The sequence below is a fragment of the Mesocricetus auratus genome, unplaced genomic scaffold (assembly GCF_017639785.1).
Source record: "Mesocricetus auratus isolate SY011 unplaced genomic scaffold, BCM_Maur_2.0 Super-Scaffold_100676, whole genome shotgun sequence".
Lineage (NCBI taxonomy): Eukaryota > Metazoa > Chordata > Mammalia > Rodentia > Cricetidae > Mesocricetus > Mesocricetus auratus.
The window spans coordinates 12,425,098-12,449,336 of NW_024429266.1; the positions used below are offsets into that span (position 1 = coordinate 12,425,098).

Consider the following 24,239-nt stretch of genomic DNA (forward strand, 5'->3'; position numbering starts at 1 on the left):
TTCACATTTAACGAAATATTTATGGGGCAAAGCTACAACCTAGTTGGTGACAAAACGCCTTAACTGCCAACAAAACAAATGAGTGTAGTTGAGACCAGTACATGTCATCAAGTCCCATGGCAGCCCTTAGTCCCACTTGAGGCACCTTGTCTGCCAGAAGAAACTCATAGGTTCATCCTTTGCAAATGTTGAGAGATGGTGAGATTTTGAACTTTGGAGTAAGAAGCTAAGGAGGAGAGAACCACAAAACAGCAAAATCATCGCTCAGGCGATGGTCAACAAGAGAATGTTGGTTTTCCTGGACTGGTTGTAGGAGACAGAGTTGTACAACGTGGTTATTCCCTAAGGACACACTCTCAAATGGCCGCTGTTTATAGTCTCATGCTCCACAGAGCCCAGATTGGAAAGTGGGTTTGTTTTCCTTATCACTCACCACTCACCACTTCCAAAACAATTTGTACCCTGTAAAAATAAAAATAAAATCCTACTCCTTTGAAGTTCCTGGCGTTTTGCTACATCATACACTCCAACATTTCACTGGAATCCAATTTCTTGGTCCCTCAGTTAGCTTGTAACTTTGGCTCCACAGAGACACCCTGGATGTGGTAGAGTTTGAACAAAGACAAAGGAAGACTTAAAAGGGAGGCATATAGAACCATCACGACACTAGTGGTCATGGGCCAGTGCGTGCGTGTGTGTGTGTGTGTGTGTGTGTGTGTGTGTGTGTGTGTGTGTATCTGTGTATGTATGATAAATCAACCAGAAATAAGTGAAGACCTAAGAAAATACTGATGCATTTTAAGGTCTTATAATTCACAATGATCACATTATAAAGAGGTTAGAGATGTCAGGCATTCTTGGTGGTACTGGGGGCATTCCTGTTATTTTATCATTATCATTATCTGTATCAGTATTTAAATTATGATGCCTTTAAGAATACAGTTGGAGGCATTTCTACCTGCTATGCCTTACGGGATTATAGACATCAAAGCTCCTATTTTGAAAGACTGTATAAACGCCATGCCTGGGTAGTAATCTTGGTAGATCCCCTCTGCTCCCTCTGATTTCAAGGACCCGGATGAGCTTCGCTTTGCCGTGACGTCAGCCGATTGGCTCTCTGGTGGCGTACCATCTTTGCTGCTTTGATCGTTAGGTCTTAAACGTCTAAGATGTCAAAGAAAAATAACAACAATAAGAAGAATGTCTGTACACTATCTCAAACCCCACAGCTGTAACTAACATAGGTTAACAGATGACATGGCTAACACTGTAACAAGATTAATATTTGCTTCGTGCTCTATAACTGCAATACATCTGCCCTCTCAAGCAGTGTTTTGTTAGCTGTTTGAAATGCAAAACTGAAACATTTACATAAAAATAATTAATGCTGAATGGGTCTAACAGGTTTCAGCGCAAAATAATAAATATTATACATTATTATTGAAAGTTTAAAACTTGACTGCATTTTCTCTGCCACCTATTAGGTTAGTGCCGGAGAAAGTTACCTGAAATTCCGTGAAGAGAACAACAAATAGCCCATCCAAATTGATTATAAATGTTGGAAAAGACCTTATGCTAGAATCCAAAATCAGTGACTACAACTGACTTTTGCAGTAGACAAACTTATAAGACAGAAGAAATTTGGGGTTCAGTGAAACCTTATAAACCTATTTCTCACATTTGGGTGGAAATGGGTCTATTGTCATATTAAACAGAAATGTAACACAAGGAAGAAAGCTCCTGTGAGCTTACTTATGGGCATGTTATCAGGTATTTCTATAGCCTTTCCCCCTGAGCACTCCGTGAGTCCCCATTTTGTTAGAAATGTCTTTAAATGTTGCCTCTTCATCGGAACATCTGCCTGGAACCTTTTGTCTATTATTTTTGAACTTTGAACAGTAATCCTTGGTCTCTTTATACAGCGGAGTTGGACGTTCACATTTTTAAAAATACTGTAACAAAGTTCTTGGCTTCAGTAGAACTGACTTATCTTGACCTTTATGGTTTGTTTTGAATTTTTAGGAACTCTATCCTTACCCAAGATGATTACAAAACTCTTACATGTTTTCCTAATGGTTTTAAAGTTTTGCTTTTCACAGTCTTTTAATCCATGCCTTAATTCATGAAAGAACAGTATAAGGGTATGGCTCTGATCCCACCCACTCACCCTGCCTTATGAATATACAACCGTCAGAGGACCATTAATTAGTACCTCCACCGTTTCCCTCACAAGATGGTTTTGGATTTTATTTTCAGAAGAATGTTTTTTTAATGAGTAATTTCTAATTGGGGGTTTTCCTAGTTAACTTGTTCCTGACATACAATGTAATTACTGTATCATGTTTACTAAAATTTTAAAACTTTGTTAAAAGGGTTGTATGACTTTCTATGCTCATTTTGTAATTGTTTCACACAAAGTGGTAGAGAATTTGTATCCTGCAGTTGTTGGGGACAACTAACCCTTTCTGTGTCTCCATCTACTTAAAATCAGGATACTAAATTGGTTGTTTCTATCTTCTATATTATCAGTAGCTTTGATGCCTGATCTGTCAGTTAAGGGGAGTGACTTATTTAAATGGTAAATGTTGATTTTTTTCCTTTATTTTGTCATTTTTTGCTTCAAATAGACCTATTTGGAACAGTTGTTGCCAACATAATTGGGGTGTGTGTGTGTGTGTGTGTGTGTGTGTGTGTGTGTGTGTGTGTGTGTGTGTGGTATTTTGAGACTGAGTCACTATGCAGACTGGGCTGGCCTCAATTTGGTGGCAATCCTCCTGTTTCTGCCTCCCAAGCACTGGGATGACAGGCACACACCACTGTGCCTGGCTTTGATGTGAATATTCTAAGCATAAATGTTTTAACCATAAACTCAAGCTTTTCACCTTTGCTTATGCTTTTACTTTAGAGATGTCTTGACTGGCAGATAGTATTTCCTCTTGATACTTCAATAATGTCTTTGTCTTACATGTTCTCCCATCCTTTTCTTTTTCATCTACTGGTATGTTCTTATGCTTTTCAGGATGTTTCCACAACATGCATTTTAGCTGTATCCAGTTTGACATTTTCAAAATTACTTTAAACTAGTTTCCTTTCAGATTGTACATATCTTTTGTCTTGTTTATTTGTTATTATTAGAAACATACTTTAGATTTGTTGAGACTATTTTATTTTGTTAACTATGCATTCCCCTTCCAATCCTATTTTTCCTACCTCTACTATATTTCTGATACTTTGTTTTTACTTTATTTATTTAGGTCCTTCTGCCTCTGCCTCCTGAGTGCTGGGATTAAGGTATGTACCTCCATGCCCTAGCTTGATATTATATTTTAATTTCCAAGCGTTATTTCCATTTCTAAAAATGTTGGGTATTTTTAATTTCTAAAAGTTGACTATTTCTCAGCTTGTCTTATGAGAGCTTTGAGATTGCTGCTGAACTTTTATGTCAATTTTATGTAGTCTGTTCCTTCCACACTTCTTTGCTTTGTTAGAATTTCCCTCATGTTATGAAACCTTCCTCAAGGCCACGCATTGCTTATCTTTAATAATTTAATTAATATTCAGCAGTGGGCTAGGGCTGAAAGAACACCTGAGCAGGCACAAGGTGAACTCAGGGTAAGATCAACCCTAGATGGTGTTACTTGGGTCACTCCAAAGTTTTCTGAACTCCAGAACCCTCCATAAATCTTCACATGACATTTTAAAATTGACTTTTAAGTTAGAGGACAAGCTAATGGATTTTATCATGGCATTTTCATGCACATGTGTCATTATATCTTGTTCTCATTTCCCCCCACTGTCCTCCCCACACCTAACATTTAAGGTTGGCTGTTTTTGAAGTGAATCTAATGCGGCCTAGACTAGACTACTTAAACCCAATATGCAACTAAAAATAGTCTTGAAGTTCTGATCGTTCTGCCTCTACCTCCAGAGTATTGGAATGAATTAATGGTCATGTGTCCCATGTCAGGTTAATGCTGGGGCCTGAGCCAGGGTTTCAAGCATGATAGAGAAGCAAGCACTCTATCACCTGAGCTACATGCCCCCACGGCATCCTGGGAGCTGTACTGTTGAAATTTTACTTTAGAAAAATACAAACAAACCTCATTTTAGTATATTTTATTTTTACCTTTGTCTTGGCTTGCGTTCTTTCTTGTCCACATGTGGTTTTTGAACTGTCAGATCAATGGGTACAGATGTCTCCATCTAGTTTTTTATGTGAAACTATGAAATAACTGACTCTGAAAAACATAATCATGTTGCATTTTTAATATAAGACAAGTTGAGAACGATTTGTATTGATATTCAAAACTGTAGATATAGTTGGCAACTTCTCAGTAGGCTTAGCATAATATCCCAAACTGTGTGAACATTTCTTGAATACAGTATAGTGCCCAGATGTGCACTAAGCTTGTTACCCTTAGTGATAAATTTCTAGATCCCCTAGATTCCTCTCTGAGGCCACTTGTCCTTTCCTATGCTGGTGGGTTCATTTACACCCCAACTTCAGTTTTCATCACATTTGTGCAAACAATTATAAGTCTTAGGATAACTTCCTTTCTGGAGGTCTTCAAAAAGACCTTATGAAAATCAACACAACAGTAGCTCAAACTACTGAAATAATTTCAGAATTTACAAAAGACCAAAAGGTCACTTCCAGATACTACCATTCAGCCACAGATAGCAGGAAAACAGAAGGATGGAATGTGAAATCTTGTGCTGAATATGCAAGTAGCTCAGTGGAGGAACATGCATTTAGTTTGTATAACATACACCACACACACACACACACACACACCACACACACACATACACATACCACACACACATATACATACATACACACCACAGACATATACCACACACATATATACATACATACACACACATACATATACAATCATACACACATACACACACCCCTCACATACATCCCACACACATATACATGCATACACATACCATACACACCCATACACACCACACATACATACACACACCATACACACACATATACACACCACACCACTTATACACACACACAGTCATACACACACATATACACTCATACATACACATATACCACACACATACATAAACACATGCACACATGTATACACACATACACACATATACGTACACATACATCACAAGACACATACACATATACCACACACATACACACACACACGGAGCAGGGAGGGAGGAAACAGGGTTTGTCTTTTTGATGGGAAAGTCTAACACAGAAAGTGATGACTATGGAAGTAAGTAACTAACGGTAAGAATTTCGGCCTAGAAACCATTATAAGATAGAAAAGACCTTAGCTAACAAACTGTGCTGTAGGTAAATCAGGTAAGGCAGGAGTAGTCCTCACTTTATGGGGGAAGTCCTGTGTATATGTCAATAAAGCACTGTTGGCCAATAGGGAAGCAATATAGGTGGGACTAGGAGTCCAGGAGGACTCTGGGTAGGAGAAACACAGGGAGTCACGATATAGCCTGCCAGAGAAATAAGATGTCCGGAACTTTTCTCTGGTAAGAGAAATACTTAGATTAACAATTATGGGATAAATACTTAAGTCAGAGCTAGCCAGTAAGAAACAAGCAAGGCCAACAGCTTCATAATTAATAGTGTCTTGTGTGTTATTTGGGGACTACAGTGCCGCAGAGGCCAGGCGACTGGCGGAGAAAAATCAAAGCAGCTGTCAAGGAAAAGCCTCTCTTTACAATGGTGATCAGGAGTGGGATCATGAATTTCCACGTAGAACGACAAAAGCTTTAAAGGAATTTTAGAAACAAAAGAACGGAGAAAAGCATGGGTTCTTATAGCAGCATTTTTCTCAGGTGGGCTCTGTTTTGCTAGGGACAAGCAGAGACTCACACCGCAGCTCGCTTAAGGGAGTCTTCCTGACTCAGCATAAAACAAACAAACAAAAAACCATCAAGGTTCTTTTAAGAGGCTCTGCTAACGATTGAAAGGTGTGTACATACAGCTGGAAGTGGCAGTGACCACATCTCCAAGCCAGCAGCTTTTGCTGGATGTCAGCATAGACTGAGACAGTGAGCTGGAATCACACTTACGCCGCCATCTTGGAAAAACTGCAGTTTAAACAGCCGCGGTTTTAACAGATAAGACACGTGGCCAGAAAAACATAAAGATTTACAGTAAAGTCAGACTTGGATTAAGAAAAACCTCTAAAGGTTTACAGTGTGTTTAAAAATATACATAGAATTAAGAGAGAAAAAGAACGAGAAGTCGGATGTGGTGGCACAAGCCGGTAGGATTTGCTGCAGAGGCAGAGGCAGGCAGATTTCCAAAGAGAAACTCTGCCTCGGAGAAATAAATAAAGAAATAAAAGTAAAAGAAATAAAGTAATAATAGATAAATAAATATGCCACATAAAGATGGAAAATACACAGAAAGTCTGGATACTATACGCTATTGTGTTTTTCAGTTTTTTTATTGCTAAGGAAGGAACAACTACTGAAGTACACTTGATTATAAATGCTGCTGAATTAATTCAACTTATATCTTTTGAAAATGCCTTGACTTCAAAATTTAAGTATAAAGATATGTTACTTTGGAAAAGAGTTTTTGTTTATGTTTCTACAGAAAATGGAAAGCTGTGGATTCCTTCTAGGCTTTTGTGGTTTGATGAACCAAGACCCCCGGAAGCAATGGCCCAAGTGATTCAACATCTAAAACAGCTGAGATTATGGAGCTTTACAGACCCTAAAATAAGGACTTATACAGGTTTCTGAGTTTTGTCATGATCCCCATGGTATGAACAGCGCCCCCATCCAGCACGAAGCAGTTTGGAATGAGTGACGTCCAAATCCCCATATTGTTTATAAATCTTTGTTTTCATTTGAATGGGGTTGTTTATAATTGGTTAATGATCACAACAAATCTCTTTTTAAAGGAAAAAGGGGATTATGGTATGTAAATGAGTACTTTGTATTGGTATGGTTTTTCATTTATTGATACAAATTCAAGGTCAATTTTGTGATGCTCATATTTCTCCTTTTGATTAAGTATTGTGCTTATACTGATCTTTTAAAACTTAATGCATAATTAAATACAGACTATAGATAGTTACTTATAATAGTCAGAACTTATAGTTAGGTTAGTTAGGCTTTCTAGATATACAGAGATATATTTGAGATAGATAGACAGTCTTCAAACCTTTCAAAGACCTTCAGAAAATGGCATTTAAAATGGTTTAGGGTTTTTCTTGACAATGAGAAATGTCTGCTCCTGGCAGCACCAATTACGTATGAGATGGGCATCGAAGAAACTCGTTATGGAGTTTGCTTTCAACATGGCAAGATTAGCCATTTGGGCAAGAAACTGCTCTTGCCTAGACTGCTTGACTGTTGATGTATAATCTGGACATGCAGGACCCACAGGAAAGTGACTGCTGAACTCAAACAGTCCTTCAGGGTTCCTGCTTCATGGAAGAGTCTACGAGACTTTCTACAGGACACAGAAAAATGACTGACAAATTGCCAATGCAGATGGACAGTTTGAAATTTCCTGCTTTGCTGAAAAGTCATTCAGACACACTGTGGCCTATGGGCTGAAGATGGATGCCCCAACATTACAGAGGAACTTCAGGTGACTATCCAGGCAGCAAGATGTCTCTGTCAGTCCTAGTGTTTATATGTTATCCTTCTGTGGTCTTTGATGGAGTTGAAGACAGATAGTTATAGTTATAGTTTTCCTTAGTTCTGATCAAAGATAAGCTACATATAGAACTTTGGACTCACAAGGATAGGATGGATAATATTTTCTTTAAATCTTACTGAATGTTGATAGACCAAGTATTGCAACTGTGTTCTTGCTTGATAGCTGTCCTGTTATATATAATTTGACTATGTTAAAGTTAAGACCTTTCTTTTTGTTTAGACAGAAAAAAGGAGATGATGTGGAAGTCCTATGTATATGTCAATAAAGCACTGTTGGTCAATAGGGCAGCAACATAGGTGGGACTAGGAGTCCAGGAGGACTCTGGGTAGGAGAAACACAGAGAGTCGAGATGTAACTGCCATAGGGATAAGAAGCCCAGAAACTTTTCTCTGGTAAGAGAAATACTTAGATTAACAATTATGGGATAAATACTTAAGTCAGAGCTAGCCAGTAAGAAACAAGCAAGGCCAACAGCTTCATAATTAATACAGTGCGGCAGAGCCCAGGCGACTGGTGAGGAAAAACCAAAGCGGCAGACAAGAAAAAGGCTTCTCTCTACCCTTACTGGGCAGGAATGCTAGAGATGCCAACAGAGCATCAAGCATCAACAGATCCACAGTGCCAATACAGGACAGTCCATGTAGTGACTAAACATGGTGGGGGATCACAAAAAGTTCAGTTGAGATCTAAAAAGTACCAAGATTCACACAGAAGGGCCACCGTCTGCAGTCGAGGACTTAAGGAGTCCATGTCAGGGCCACAGCTTGAGGTAAAATGGAGAGACTCCTCAAATTGAGACAGGGCCTGGGTTAAAATCCTCCCTGAACCAAAGTTATTCTGCATTTGTAACAGAGCAAGGATTGGTAAGTTTTCCAGAAACAAACCAAAGGCAATATTTTTCAGCTTTGTGGGTAAAAAGATGAAACTAGGTATATTATTCAAGTACTCATAAAAGAAAAAGAAAGGAGTTTCTTATTGATAAAAATGTAACAAATTATAACAATTGAGTACAGTTTTTTGTTTTTGTTTTGTTTGTTTGTTTGTTTTTAAACAAGGTCACACTATGTAGTCCTGGCTGGTCTTGAAGTCACAGAAATTCACCTACCTTTGCCTCCTGCATCCTGGGATTAATAACATGGCCACCAACCCCCAGTTTCTTCTTTTGTTTTACATATTCTTAATATAGTCCTGCTAATGTAAAGGGGATAGCATTTCATTTAACTAGGATTCACAATTAGTGACACTGGTCACCAAATGAGCTGCAAAATATTCACTGTCACTTTGAAGAGTGTCACACAAATGGAGGTGCAGGCCACAGGCTGCCTGGGGGCTACCACACACACAGGCTGCCTGGGGACTATCATTTGCCAACTCCTTCAGCAAAGCAGTGTGCTACTCCAACTGCTTTGACTTTGGAGTGACACCTATTTATGCTCTCAGCAAACTCACTAAATATTTAATAAGCAAAAGAAATATGTTGCTTAGTCTTGGTATTAATCAAAGTGTAAAATGATATTTTCCCCTGATTTTGATCACACAAGTATAAAACTTATCATGCATCTCCATGGCAACATTTAAATGTCAGAACATTTCTTCAAGGAACAACAACTTAAGAATTTTATACAGAGCCAAATTTTCATGTATGCAATATTGTAACATTTTTCAAACAAGTAAAACTCAGAAAAGACATCGCAAAAAACCTGTCTTGTAAAATATATCAGAAGGGGGAAAACTTGGCAATGAAGAAAGTAATGGTGTATTAAATTTATTAACTACAGAACTGAGTCAAGCAACTGTGAGTCTTAGGACTGTAGCGCTGAGCCTCATTTCAGTTGTGAACTTGACAGCCAGGGAGGAGGAAATCTCGGAGGAGCTCCTCCCATAGGACTGCCCTGGGACCCTTGTGTGGGGCATGCAGGAGGCTGGTGACCATTGAGCAGAGCCATCGGGCTGCAACAGAAAGGAAAAACAAGCCTTGAGGGGCAAGCCAGGGTTGCTCCATGGTCTCTGCTTCAGTCCCTTCCTGCAGCCTCCTGCCTCGGTGTCTCGCCATCGGGGACTACGATATGTAAGCCAAATGAACCCCTCCCTTCCTTTCCCAAGTTACTTTTGGTAGATGTAACTCAGTATCAGAGATGCAAACTAGAACAAACAAGCGGGTGCATGATGGTATCAAACAGCGGTAAGACTACGCAGAGTATAAACATCTTATGACCGGAAAAAAAAAAAAACTAACTTTAAAATCTCGGTCTGGGAATGGTTCCCTACCGCCTGGATGATCAGTTGCAACTCGGAACCTTCTGCTTTGAGGAGGACAGGACACCTGTGGGAACATTCCCAGGGGTCCTGGCACAACAGGGACCAGTTCACATGCTCGATTACCTTGGGTGCTGTGGGAATCAAGGCTTCCGTCTCCTCCCTCTCCTCCTCCTCCTTGCCTCAGCACCACACGCCCCAGAAGCACCCAGGCCCAAGGGTCAGAGCCTACAGCTCCAACCCCATCTCGCTAACGGTCAAGTGCCTCGTGCCTCAGCGAGCCAAGGTCTAAGGAGCTGCAGGCCTGGAGGCAGCTCACGCAGTGGTTGCCCAGGGCAGGAGCTGGGGCAGACGCGGGGCTGGGTGGGTACCGGAAGTGCCCAAGCTGGCCCCGGTGGATCAGTCTCATTGCAGATTAGACCTCCTGCAACCCTGCGTGGAGAGACCTATGACTGTGAATAGGAGAATCCGAGAGTTTGAAAGAGGGGACTTTCCTTTTTTATTTTTTTTTTTATTTCCACAGCCTGTGAACATGATTTACTGTTAAAAACATGTTATTGCCAAGCCTGGTGTCTATACCTGTAAATTTCATGAGGCTAAGGAGAGTATCACAAATCTTTACCCCAGCCTGGGGTACATTAGTGAGACCCTATGTTAAGCGAAACAAAACAGCCTGAAGAAATTAATAAAAGGCAATGCACACACAATGAAGTGGACCCAAGAGGTATAGGAATTCCAAGATAAAAAGATTACATATATATGAGAATACTCATTTACATGTCGTATGCAATTTTACCGGTTATCCTATGCTGTTTATTGAGGATTTACTATGTGCCAGGCATGGCTGTAGGCACTCAAAACGCATGGGTCCCTTCTTCATATTTGTTGATAGGGACAACGACAGAGAAACAACACAGAGATATGTTGGGGTCTATAAGATGGATGACTGATGGGGGAAATAATCAGCTTTCGATTTTTTATACTCATATGACTGAGGACATGATCATGCTAAATATGTCACAATAACATTTGATGGTGAGTTTTGAATCTTTGGGAAGTTATTTGATAAGAGGGTTTAGGAGTTAGAGGTAAGGTAACATCACTTTCAAAGGGAATATTATTTTTAAAATGTTGTGCGTCAATCATATCTAGCCAGGTGGTGGAGCACACCTTTAATCCCAGCACTCGGGAGGCAGAGGCAGGAGGATCTCTGTGGGCTCAAGACCGGCCTGGTCTACAGAGCAAGTTCCAGGACAGTCTCTAAAGCCACAGAGAAACCCTGTCTTGAAAAAAAACCAAAACAAAAGATTCCTATCATGGATTTAGATCTTCCTAGGTACCCTTGACTAACAGCATGATGATTTACTGTTGCAAGCCCTCCTTACTAAATCTCCCTTCATCTACTTTACAAGAGAAAAACAAGCCCTCATTCACTTAGAACTCTATCCTGGAGTTGTGCACAAGTGGTAAAATCTATAAAGACTCTGTCTTAGTGGTTGTCAACTTGACACAACCAAAAGTCAAATGGGAAGACAGAAGCTCAAGAAGAATTTCCTCCATCAGATTGACCCGTGACAATGTCTGTGAGATTGTTTTGACTGATGGTTGATTTAGGACGGCCCAGTCCACTGGGGGTGGCGATATCTCTAAACAAGTAGGACAGTAAAAACTAAGCAGGACACAAAACAGTGAAAATTTTCAGTTGCTTGCCACACACACAGTGCCAGCTAAAAGCAAACAAGACAAATAGAGCTCTGGCTTCTTGTTTAAGTTCTTATATAGTGACCAATCCCCTGCTTGTAGCGTAGTTGGAGCTCTTTTCCTTACATTTATAGCCTTGGAGGGGGCAATTGCACTGTCTCAAATGGCCCAGAATCATAGTACTAAAGTACTCTAGAGTGGTCCTAAATGCAAGAATGTTATGATGTGCTTAGGGGGAAAATATGGTGTTGGATAAGCTTCGCTCAAGCATGTGTGATATCACAGTTAGTAGTGAGTTCAAAGTTAATAGATCAAATATATAAATAAAATGTGTTTAAATAGACACACACGTAAAACAAGCACATATGGATCAGGTCATTCAAATGTGTTGACCAAAGCCCATGGGAACATAGTCATGTATATCCTAACTCGGTGTGTGTTATGGCTTTACAGACTATTCATTTACACCAATGGCAAGAACAACTATCTACAAAATCACACGTGTACGATTGAGTTTCCTTATTCTCTGGAAATATTAATACCTGAAGAGCTGTAAGTCAGCCTTTCCCAATCCTCCACTCTTAAAACACTGCAGGAAGACCTGGCACAATCAACAGGTGGTAGAATATCAATATATTTTTTTATAAAACACAGAACTTTTTATTTTTATTTTTTATTTTTTACACTTTTTATTATATATTTAAATTAGAAACAAGCTTGCTTCCCATGTTAGTCCCAGCTCCCTCTCCCTTCCCTCCACGCCCACTCCCTCCCCCAGCTCCCCCAACCCCCCCACCCAATCCCCACTCCATTCCCCAGGGAGGGTAAGGGCCTCTATGAGTGGTATCTAGAGTCTGTCATTTCGTTCCAGGGAGGGCCCAGGCCCTCCCCAAAGTGTCCAGATTGAGAAAGCATCCCTCATTGTGGGTTGGGTCCCCAAAGTCCATTTGTGTTCCAGGGATAAATACTAATCTACTACCCAAAAACCCCATACATTGCCTGAGTCACCTCACTGACACCCACATTCAGGGGGTCTGAGTCAGCCCCAAGCTGGCCTCTCAACCATAAGTCTTGGGTCCAAGATCTCCCCCTTGTTCAGGTCAGCTGTTTCTGTGGGATTCACCAGCCCAGTCTTGACCCCTTTCCTCATCACTCCTCCCTCTCTGTCACTGGGTTCCAGGAGTTCAGTTCAGTGTTTAGCTGTGGGTGTCTGCCTCTGCTTCCATCTGTCACTGGATGGAAGTTCTAGGATGGTATGTAAGATAGGCATCAAAATCATTATTAGGGAGGGACATTTAAAGTAGTCTCTCCACTACTGCTTAGTTTGCCAGTTGGTGTCATCCTTGTACATCTCTGGAATTCTCACTAGTGCCAGATCTCTCCGCAAACATAGAATGGCTCCCTCTATTATGGTATCTCTCATCCAGCTCTCCTCTATTTTTCCCCCAACTCAACTTTCCTGCTCCCCCATGTCCTCCTCTCCCTTCCTCTTGTCTCCCTCTCTTTTTCCTGGCTCCCTTTCCCCTCCTCCACCCTGTGCTCCCAATCTGCTCAGGAGATCTGGCCTCCTTCCACCTTCTCTAGGGTTCCATGTATATCTCTCTTAGGGTCCTTCTTGTTTCCCTGCCTCTGTGGCAGTGGGATTGTAGACTGGCACTTCCCTGATTCATGTCTAAAATCTATATATGAGTGAGGTTATACCATGTTTGACTTTTTGTGACTGGGTTACCTCACTCAGGGTGGTTTCTTCTAGTGCCATCCATTTGCCTGCAAATTTCAAGATTTCATTGTTTTTTCTGCTGAATAGTATTCCATTGTGTAAATGTACCACATTTTCTCTATCTACTCTTCAGTTGAGGGGCATCTAGGTTGCTTCCAGGTTCTGGCTATTACAAATAATGCTGCTATAAACATAGTGGAACAGATGCCCTTGTTGTATGAATTTGCCTCTTTTGGGTATATGCCTAACAGTGGAATTGCGGGGTCTTGTGGTAGAATGAGTCCCATTTTCCTGAGGAATCTCCATATTGATTTCCATAGTGGCTGTATGAGTTGGCACTCCCACCAGCAGTGGAGGAGTGTTCCCCTTTCTCCACATTCTTTCCAGCATAAACTGTCATTGGTGTTTTTGATTTTAGTCATTCTCACAGGAGTAAAATGATATCTCAGAGTTGTTTTGATTTGCATTTCCCTGATTGCTAGGGATGTTTAGCACTTTCTTAAGTGTTCCTCCGCCATTTTAGTCTCCTCTATTGAGAATTCTCTATTTAGTTCTGTAGCCCACTTTTCTAATTGGATCCTTTGGTGCTTTGGAGACTTGCTTCTTGAGTTCTTTGTAGATTTTGTAGATCAGCCCTCTGTCAGATGTGGGATTAGTGAATATCTTTTCCCAGTCTGTGGGCTGCCTTTTTGTCTTTTTGAGTGTGTCCTTTGCCTTGCAGAAGCTTCTCAGCTTCAGCAGGTCCTATTCATTAAGTGTCGATCTCAGTGTCTGTGCTACTGGTGTTATGCTCAGGAAGCAGTCTCCTGTATGAATTCATTCAAGGGTACCTCCCACTTTCTCTTCTAACAGGTTCAGTGTGACTGGATTTATGTTGGTCTTTAATCCATTTGGACTTAAATTTTGTGCATGGTGATAGACATGGATCTACCTGCAGTCTTCTACATGCCAGCATCCAGTTATGCCAGCACCATTTGTTGAAGATGCCTTCTTTTTTCCATTGTATAATTTTAGCTTCTTTGTCAAAAGCCAAGTGTTCATATGTGTGTGTGTGTGTGTTAATATCAGGGATTTCTATTCAATTCCATTGGTCTACCTGTCTATTTTTATGCCAATACCAAGCTATTTTCAGGATTCTATAATAGAGCTTGAAGTCAGGGATGGTGCTGCCTCCAGATGTTGCCTCGTTGAACAGGGTGGTCTTTTGTTTTTCCATATAAAGTTGAGAATTGTTCTTTCAAGGTCTGTGAAGAATTGTGCTGGGATTTCAATGGGGATAACATTGAATCTGTAGGTTGTTTTTGGCACGATTGCCATTTTTACTATGTTGATCCTTCCTATCCAAGAGCATGGGAGATCTCTCCATTTCTGGTGTCTTCTTTAATTTCTTTCTTTAAAGACTCAAAGTTCTTGAGATACAGGTCTTTTACTTGGTTAGGGTTACCCCCAGGTATTTTATGTTGTTTGTGGCAATTGTAAAAGGTGATGTTTCTCTGATTTCTTTCTCGGCCCTTTTATCATCTATATATAGTAGGGCTACTGATTTCTTGAGTTGATCTTGTATCCTGCCACTTTGATGAACATATTTATCAGCTGTAGGAGTTCCCTGGTAGAGTTTTTTTGGGTCACTTATGTAAACTATCATATCATCTGCAAATAGTGAAAGTTTGACCTCTTCCTTTCCAATTTGTATTCCCTTGATCTCCTGTTGTTGTCTTATTGCTCTGGCTAGAACTTCAAGTACAATATTGAAGAGGTATGGAGAGAGTGGACAGCCTCACTCCATTTAGAGGGAATTGCTTTGAGTTTCTCTCCATTTAGTTTGATGTTGGCTGTTGGTTTGCTGTATATAGTTTTTATTATGTTTAGGTATGTTCCTGTTATCCCTGATCTCTCCAAGACCTTTATCATGAAGGGGTGTTAGATTTTGTCAAAGGCTTTTTCAGCATTAAGTAAGATGATCATGTGATTTTTGTTTCTCAACTTGTTTATTGGTGGATTACATTGGTGGATTTTCATATGTTGAACCATCTCTGCATCCCTGGGATGAGACCTACTTGATCATGGTGGATGAGTTTTCTGATGTGTTCTTGGATCCTATTTGCCAGTATTTTATTGAGTATTTGTGCATCAATGTTCATGAGGGATATTGGTCTGAAGTTCTCTTTCTTAGTTGTGTCTTTGTGTGGCTTGGGGATCAAGGTTATTGAAGTCATGTAAAAAGAGTTTGACAAAGACCCTTCTGATTCTATTTCATGGAATACTTTGAGGAGAATTGGTATAAGGTGATCTATTAATTTCTGGTAGAATTCTGTATTGAGGCCATCTGGCCCTGGGCTTTTTTGTTGGGAGACTTTTGATGATTGTTCCTAGTTCCTAGGGGTTATAGGTCTATTTAAATTTCTTATCTATTATTGATTTAATTTTGGAGGTGATATCTATCCAGAAAGTTGTCCATTTCCTTTAAATTTTCGAATTTTGTGGAGTATGGGTTTTCAAAGTATGACCTGATGATTCTCAGGATTTCTTCAGTGTCCATTGTTATATCCTGCTTTTCATTTCTGATTTTGTTAATTTGCATGTTCACATTCTGCCATTTCATGAGTTTGGATAAAGTTTTGTCTATCTTGTTGATACCAACTCTTCCTTACATTGATTCTTTGTATCGTTTTCCTAGTTTCTGCTTTATTGAGTTCAGCCTCCAATTTGAATATTTCCTGGCATCTACTCGTCCTGGGTGATTTTGCTTCTTTTTGTCCTAGAGCTTTCAGCTGTGCTGTTAATTCTCTAGTGTGACTATTCTCCAGTTTCTTTATGTGAATACTTAGTGCTGTGAACTTTCCTCTTACCACTACTTTCAAAGTGTCCCATAAATTTGGGTATGTTGTGTCTTCATTCTCATTGAATTCTAGGAAGTCTTTAATTTCTTTTTTTATTTCTTCTGTTACTCAGGAGTGGTGCAATTGCACATTATTCAATTTCCATGAGTTTGTAGGATTTCTGCAATTTGTGTTGTTGTTGAATTCTAACTTTAAAGCATAGTGGTCTGATAAAATACATGGAGTTATTCCAATTTTTTTGTACCTGTTGAGGTTTGCTATTTTGCCAAGTGTGTGGTTGATTTTTAGAAGGTTCCATGTGGTGCTGAGAAGAAGGTATATTCTTTTGTGTTTGGATGAAATGTTCTAGAGTTGTCAGTCAAAACCAATTGGGTCATAACTTCTATTAGTTCCTTTATTTCTTTGTTAAGTTTTGTCTGGTAGTCCTGTCTAGTGATGAGACTGGGGTGTTGAAGTCTCCCACTATAAGTGTGTGAGGTTTTATGTGTGGTTTGAGTTTTAGAAATGTGTCTTTTACGAATGTGTATGCCTTTGTATTTGGGGCATAGATGTTCAGAATAGAGACTTCATCTTGGTGGATTTCTCCTGTGATGAATATGAAATTACCTTCTTTATCTCTTTTGACTGATTTCAGTTTAAAGTCTAATTTGTTAGATATTAGGATTGCTACCCCTGCTTGTTTCTTGGGTCCATTTGATTGGGAAATCTTTTCCCAACCCTTAACTCTTAGGTAATATCTGTCTTTGAAGATGAGTTGTGTTTCTTGTATGCAGCAAAAGGATGGATTCTGTGTTTATATCCATTCTGTTAGCCTGTGCCTTTTTTATGGGTGAGTTAAGACCATTAATATTGAGGGATATTAATGACCTTTGATTGCTCATTCTTGTTTGTTTTGGAATGGTTGATGGTGGTGGAATTGTGTGTGGATTTCCACCCCTTTTCTCTTTTGGCTGTTGGTAAAGTGGGATTATCTATTACCTATGCTTGTCTGGTTGTAGCTAACTTCCTTGCATTGGAGTTTTCCTTCTAGAACTTTTTGTAGGGCTGGGTTAGTGGATATGTAGTGCTTAAATCTGGTTTTGTCATGGAATATCTTGTTTTCTCCATCTATATTGATTGAAAGCTTTGCTGGGTATAGTAGTCTGGGATGGCACCCGTGGTCTCTTAGTGTTGATAGAATATCTATCCAGGACCTTCTTGCTTTCAGAGTTTCCATGAAGAAGTCAGGTGTAATTCTGATAGGTTTGCCTTTATATGTTATTTGACCTTTTTCCTTAGCTGCTCTAAGTATTCTTTCTTTATTCTGTATGCTTAGGGTCTTTATTATGTGACAAGGAGACTTTTTTGTGGTCCACTCTATTTGGTGTTCTGTAAGCTTCTTGTATCTGCATTGGCATGTCTTTCTTTAGGTTGGGAAAGTTTTCTTCTATGATTTTGTTGAATATGTTTTCTGCCCCCCTTTTTTCTTTATTTATTTTTAAATTTAAATTTAAATTAGAAACAAGGTTGCTTCACATGTCAATTCCAGATCCCTCTCCATTTCCCTCCTTTCCTCCTGTGCCCTCCCTCCAACCCCCCAATATCCCCTTATTTCCCCAGGGACGATGAGGCCCTCCATGGGGGTGTTCATAGTCTGTCATTTCATCCAGGGCAGGGCCTAGACCCTCCTCCAAGAGTCCAGAGTGAGAGTGCATCTCACATTGTTGGATGGGAGTCCAAAGTCCATTTGTATACCCAGGATAAATACTGATCTACTGCCCAAGGCTCAGTAGATTACTTAGGCCTCCTCACTGACTCCCACATTCAGGGGGTCTTGATCAGTCCCATGCTGGATTCTATGATTTTGTTAAATATGTTTTCTGCCCCTTTGAGTTGGGTTTCTTCACCTTTTTCTATACCTATTATTCTTAGGTTTGGTCTTTACACAGTGTCCCACATTTCCTGGATATTTTGTGTTAGGGATTTGTTGGACTTAAGATTTTTTTGGTTGATGAATCTGTTTCTCCTAGTGTGTCTTCAACACCTTAGATTCTCTCTTCCATCTCTTGTATTCTGTTGGTTATGCTTGCATCTGTAGTACCTGACCATTTCCCCAGTTTTTCTATTTCCAGGATTCCTTCAGACTGTTTTTTATTGTCTCCATGTCAGCTCTCAGCCCTTGCACTGTTTGACTGTTTCTTGTAATTTTTGCTTCGTGGATTCCTCCCTTTCTTGCATTTGTTGGATTTTTTGGTTTGTTTTTTCTTCCATCTCTTTAAGGGATTTCTCATATCCTCTTTGAGGGCCTCTATCATTTTCATAAAGGGGTTATTAAGGTCATTCCCTTCTGCTTCATCTGCACTGGGGCGTTCAGGTCTTGCTGGTGTAGAATCTCTAGCCTCTGTTGGTGTCATATTTGTTTTTCTGTTGCTGAGTATGTTCTTATATTGCCTCTTTCCCATCACTTCTTCCAGTGGGTGTAGAAAGAGCCTCTTCCTCTCCTGGTGGGTAGGCAACCAGGGTTCCCTTTCGGTGGGTGCAAGCAAAGCCAATACTCTCTGTCCTCTGTCCTCTGTCCTCTGTCCTGAGTGCAGGCAGTAGTGGACCTGCTCTCTCTGCAGGCTCATAGTAGCTTGGTCGTCAGTCTGGGGGCAAGTCAATCTGGCTGCAGGCCCCAGGTCAGGGGATCTGAGAGAGGGTGAGCGGGAGGAATTCAGGTCTAAGATGGGGACCCAGAGCTCATCTCTGTCCTCTTCCAGAACGTTTTACCTGTTGTATTTTTATAAACATAGATTTCATCTCTGTTATCTATAAAATGAAAAATAGGATAATTGTTTCTCATGCAGTCAGTAATTCAGAAAAATTACATCCATCCATAGAGACAGGAACTACTTGACAAAACACATTATTTACATAGCAAAACTGATATCTAAATCAAAATTGCTTTATTTACTAACATTTATAAAAACTCTATTATATTTGTGTCATTTTGACCCACTATATTCTAATAATAAGTGTGATGACAACTCAAGTTGTATTAGATTCTAAATATTTTGGGTAATTTATACATGCTGTTGTTGCAGAGAGATACTAGGTCAACCAATAAAAGCATGATAATATGGAAAATTAAAGCAAAATGCTCAGGAACATGGTTTGGAGCTGCAAGGAAAAGAAATGGAATAAGCTTCCCATTGTTGAAGAAGGGCTTGTTTCCCAAATTTTAAAATTAGTGGTAGAGTAGTAGTATTACATCATATGGTGTTCAGATTCCTATTAAACTCATTTAAAACAGAAGTCTCCAACTCACAGTGTTTGGACTAGCTTTAGAGTGCAAAAGCAGTAGGCATTAGCTAAAAATACTCTAGGGGTAGAAAAGATGGCTCAGTGAATAAAGGCAGTGACTGCTATTGCAAAGTACCTGGATTCAGTTTCAAGCACCCACATGGTAACTCACAACCATATTTAACTCCAGGTCTAGGGATTCAGATGCCCTCTTCTGGCTTCTGCAGGAATTGGGCATGCACCGTGTGCTTATATGCACTCAGACAAAACATACGTTTAGAGTAATACTTAAAATAATAATATTTTAGTAGCATTTTAAAATCGGCTTTTGAACTACTTGTATATACTTAGAGTTGGAAAAGCATCGGTTCCTTTATTTCTCAGGCTTCTGCAGTGTTTTCATCCAATTGTGACTTGTCCCTCTGCGTCCACCCGGGCCTCCCTTCTGCTTGTTCCACCGGTAACGCTAGGGTGCGCATGTTACTTGAAATGCCAGCAGCGTCACATGCCTATATTTTATGGGACTGTCTCAGCTGAGATCCATAGTCTTAGGGATGGCTTGAGCTGGTGTGACCTCCTCAGTCATCTCATGGCAAGCCACATCCCCACTCCCAACCCCCCACTCTCCACTTTACACACCTCTCACATTGTGTCACCACTGCTTAGGTTGCTGTAACAGGATGTCACATAACAGGCAGGTTAAACAATAGGCATTTCTTTCTCACAGCTCTGGAGGCTTGGAAGTTCTAGATCAAGGCACTAGCAGATTTTGTGTCTGATGAGAGTCACTTCCCTGCGTGTGAATGGCCACCTTTGTAAATTGGACTTAGGTGGTCTTTCATTATAATGAAAAGGAGCAAGCTAAGAAAATAAAAATACAAAATGTACAACTTGAGGAGAAAAGGAGCATCAGGAAGTGGAATGGAGCTAAGTCCTATGTTCAAGGAGATAAATGGATTAATAAATGGAATAAAGGGGGTGGTGACTTCAAGGCAAGATCCCACCCAGATAAGTTTTTCTCATCTTGTGAAAGGAAATTAAAGAAAAGCTTAGAGCCGGGCGTGGTGGGGCATACCTTTAACCGTAGTACTTGGAAGGCACAGCCTGGCAGATCTCTGAGTTTGAGACCAGCCTGGTCTACAGAACAAGTTCCGGGACAGCCAAGCTTATGCACTGAAGAAAAACATCAAAAACAGAAAGTTGGTGAAGATGTAATTAAATAAAGGGGTCGTGTTCCAGTCCCAGCAAGCAGCAGGACTTGACAGCATTGGCCATGTGATTCTGGCTTTAGAGTCAAGGATAGAATTTGCCTCAGGTCAAGACAAGGATAGAAGAAAGGGGTTATAGAAGTTGCCTCGGGTCAAGACCAGGCGGGTGAAAGCCACAGAAACAGCTGACCTGAACAAGGGGGGAGCTCATGGACCCCAGACTGATAGCTGGGAGGCCAGCATGGGACTGATTCAGATCCCCTGAACATGGCTGTCAGTGAGGAGGCCTCGGCATTCTTTGGGGCCTAGGGCAATAGATCAGCATTCCACATGGAGGGATGCTCTCTCAGCCTGGACACATGGGGGAGGGCCTCGGTCCTGCCCTGGGCGATATGACAGACTTTGGAGATGCCCCATGAAGGGCCTCACCCTCCCTGGAGAGTGGAGTGGGGGTTGGGTAGCGGGTTGGGTGGGAGGAGGAGGGGAGGGAGAGGGAGCTGGGATTGACATGTGAAGCAAGCTTGTTTCTAACTTAAATTTAAAAAATAAAAAAAAAACCAACCAAACAACAAAAAACAAGAAGTTGCCTCCATGACTAAGGACAGCTGCTGAAGCCAAGCATGTGTCACAGGTGTCCCTGAATGGAGGTCTGGAGAGACCATTGTGTGAAGCTGTGAAGGGGAAGCCTGGGTTGCCTTGGAGACCCCCAAGATGTTGGAGATGCTAGAGCCGTGGGATACTTGCTGAGGAGAGCTGCTAACAGGGAGTGGAAACAGCTCAAGAGAAAGCAGTGTGTTACAGTCAACACAGCTGAAAGGAGTTGGAGACCTGAAGAGCATTTTGACGTCAGACATGGAGATGCAGAGTTTGGAGTTTGCCCAGCTGGTTTTCCATCTTGCTTTGGCCCCATATTTTCTCACTGTCCTCCCTTTCCTCCCTTTTGGAATGGTTATGTATATCCTGCACCATTGTATGTTGGAAGTATGTGGTTTGCTTTTTGCTTTTGATATTATAGGGGATTACTGTTCAGAGACTGCATGGATCTCAGAAGAAACTTTGAACTTTAAACTTTTAAGTAAGTTTGAGACTGTTGTAGACTATGGGGACTTTTGAAGTTGAACTGAATGCATTTTTGCATTCTGATAATGGCTAAAAGCCTATTAAGGGTGCAGGGAGTGGAATGTGGTAATTTGAATGTAATTAGCCCCCATAAGCTCATTGGGAGTGGCACTATTAGGAGGGCTTTGTTGGAGTTGGTATGGCCTTTTTGGAGGAAGTGTGTCACTGTGGGGGTGGGCTTTAGGGTCTCCTATGCTCAAGCTATTCTCAGTTCACTTCCTGTTGCCTTTGGATCAAGGAGTAGAACTCTCAGCTCCTTCTCTAGCACCATGTCTGTCCGTAAGCCACCACACTCCCCACCATGATGATAATGGACGAAACCTTAAGCCAGCGCTAGTTAAACGTTTTCCTTTATGAGAATTGTTGTGGTCACGGTGTCTATTCATAGTAGTAGAAACACTAAGTCACGCATCATGAGTCCACAATGCAAGCAGGCACGTGATGCTGTTGACATATTTCATGTAGGACTGAGTGAGGCAAACAGAAGGAGGGGCAAGGTAGATGCAAATAAAATGGCATCCGCAAACTTTCCATTACCCGCCCCTCCCCTATCACTTGCCTCTGCTCTAATAATTCCACTTTCAAACCATGGTTTTATCCCATATAAGGGAAAGACGTGTGACAGTTGTCTTTCTGAGTCTGGCCTATTCTGCCTGGCATGCTTTCTTTCTTTCATTCATGTCCCTGCAAATGTTATGGTTTCTTCTGTCTGTCTGCATGTGTTTGGGGGAGTTAGTTGTTGTTTGCCTGAGTTTTAAAGGCAGAGTTTCAGTCTGCATTTTGTCAGGAACTTAATATTCAGCCCAGGCTAGTCTTGAACTCATGACCCTCCTGTTTTAGTATGCTAGGCACTGAGATTATAGGTGTGTTCCACCATATTTAGTCTTGATTTCATTTTTCTTTATAGCTAAATGGTACTGTGCTTGTGTGTGTTTGTGTGTGTGTGTATGTGTGTGTGAGAGAGAGGGGGGGGTCTTTTAAGATGATACCTCTCTCCCAGTCAGCATTCTAATCAACTCACAAAATAGAAGTGCTCTCAAATGCTCAGGAGAAAAATCCCCAGATTACACTCTTTGCGACTTTAGCCATCTGTTCCAATACTTTTCACTCTGTGCTTCTATAGCTGAACATAATCCGAAAACCAAGTAGTTCCTCCTTCTGTTTCCAGCCTGATAGAATAATTACAGTATCCTAAAGTAAAGTTAGTCACCATTAAGACTTATTTCTCCAGGGCTGGGAGTATAGAGCTCAATGGGATGGGACTCACAGTGGAGCACCACAAAAAAAGAAGAAAAAAGAAAGAAAGAAGGGAGGGAGGAAGGAAATGAGGGAGGGAGGAAGGGAAGGAGGGAGGAAAGAAGGAAGGAAAGAAGGAAAGAAGGAAGGAAGGAAGCAGGCAGGCATAAATATATAAGGGAATTATTTCTCCAAAGAAAATAATCTTCAAAACACAAGCTTAAAGGTTAAAAGTGTTCTCCTGCTCCTTTGCACATTAGCTGCTGACTCCTTGCCACTTTCAAAGGTATTATGAACTAAAATGTAGGTATTTTAGGTTATCTCAATACACACATGGCCAAAACCCTGACAGGTATCCAGACACTTCTAATTGACTAATCCATGGTTAATTCTAATTTGAATTTCAAAAATGTAAGTGATGGATGAACTTGGAATATGTTTTTAAATCTTAATTGCTTAAATGCAAATTTGGAATGAGTTCACCGACAGTATTCATGAGCAATGGGTCTGAGTGCGTAGGAGCATCCTACCCTGAAGTCTGGAATCTCAAATTAACACAGTGCTGTGCTCGGGCAGCCAACTCCTTTTCCAGTCTATGCTTCAGGCTGGTGAGAACTCCTTCCTATCACCCCTTAGCACAGCCTCTTGGAGTCATCAATATCGCTCAACTGAAAAGTATTACCCAGAGAGAAAGTTCAATGATTTCCAGAAAACTACTGGAAACTTAAATTCTGTGACCAAAAGTAAGCTCCCGGGCATTTGTTTCCTTTCTTCCTATTTCCTTTCCTTTAACAGGCTTCCTAGTTTATAGAATATCTTGAAAAAGTAGTTTAAAAAACTCAAATTTTTCAAGGCAGTTTGATATGGAAGAAATCTGATAGCACTTTTGGGAGTAACATTGTAAAAAGGCAAGGAGAATTGTCATTGGCACAGCGTTGCTTGGAGTTTGAAGGAGACACTGGATAGGAGTTCACTACATTCTCACGGACATACTGGTGAATGCCATGCTTAGGAAGCTGAATTCACCTGAGCTGAAGTCAGAGTAGCTGAAGGGTTTTGGTCCTCCTTTGTCTCTTGCAGCTTCTGGTGTCTGCTGACATCTCTTGGCTTGAGACTCCAGTCTCTCTCTCTGGGGTCACATCACACCTTACCTTGTGTCAGATTTCTCTGCCTCTCTCTCATGAGAACACAAATACATCTAAGGTCCTTTA

General features: G+C 40.7%; 1 long non-coding RNA gene across 1 annotated transcript; it reads right to left on the reverse strand.

The window, feature by feature from the left end:
* Positions 1 to 811: 811 nt before the first annotated feature.
* Positions 812 to 10,241, reverse strand: LOC121136692. Its single transcript, XR_005873747.1, has 3 exons — positions 10,070 to 10,241; positions 4,127 to 4,238; positions 812 to 1,164 (listed from the first exon to the last, which is right to left on the reverse strand). It is a non-coding gene; the product is annotated as an uncharacterized LOC121136692 (long non-coding RNA).
* Between the last annotated feature and the right edge of the window lie 13,998 nt (positions 10,242 to 24,239).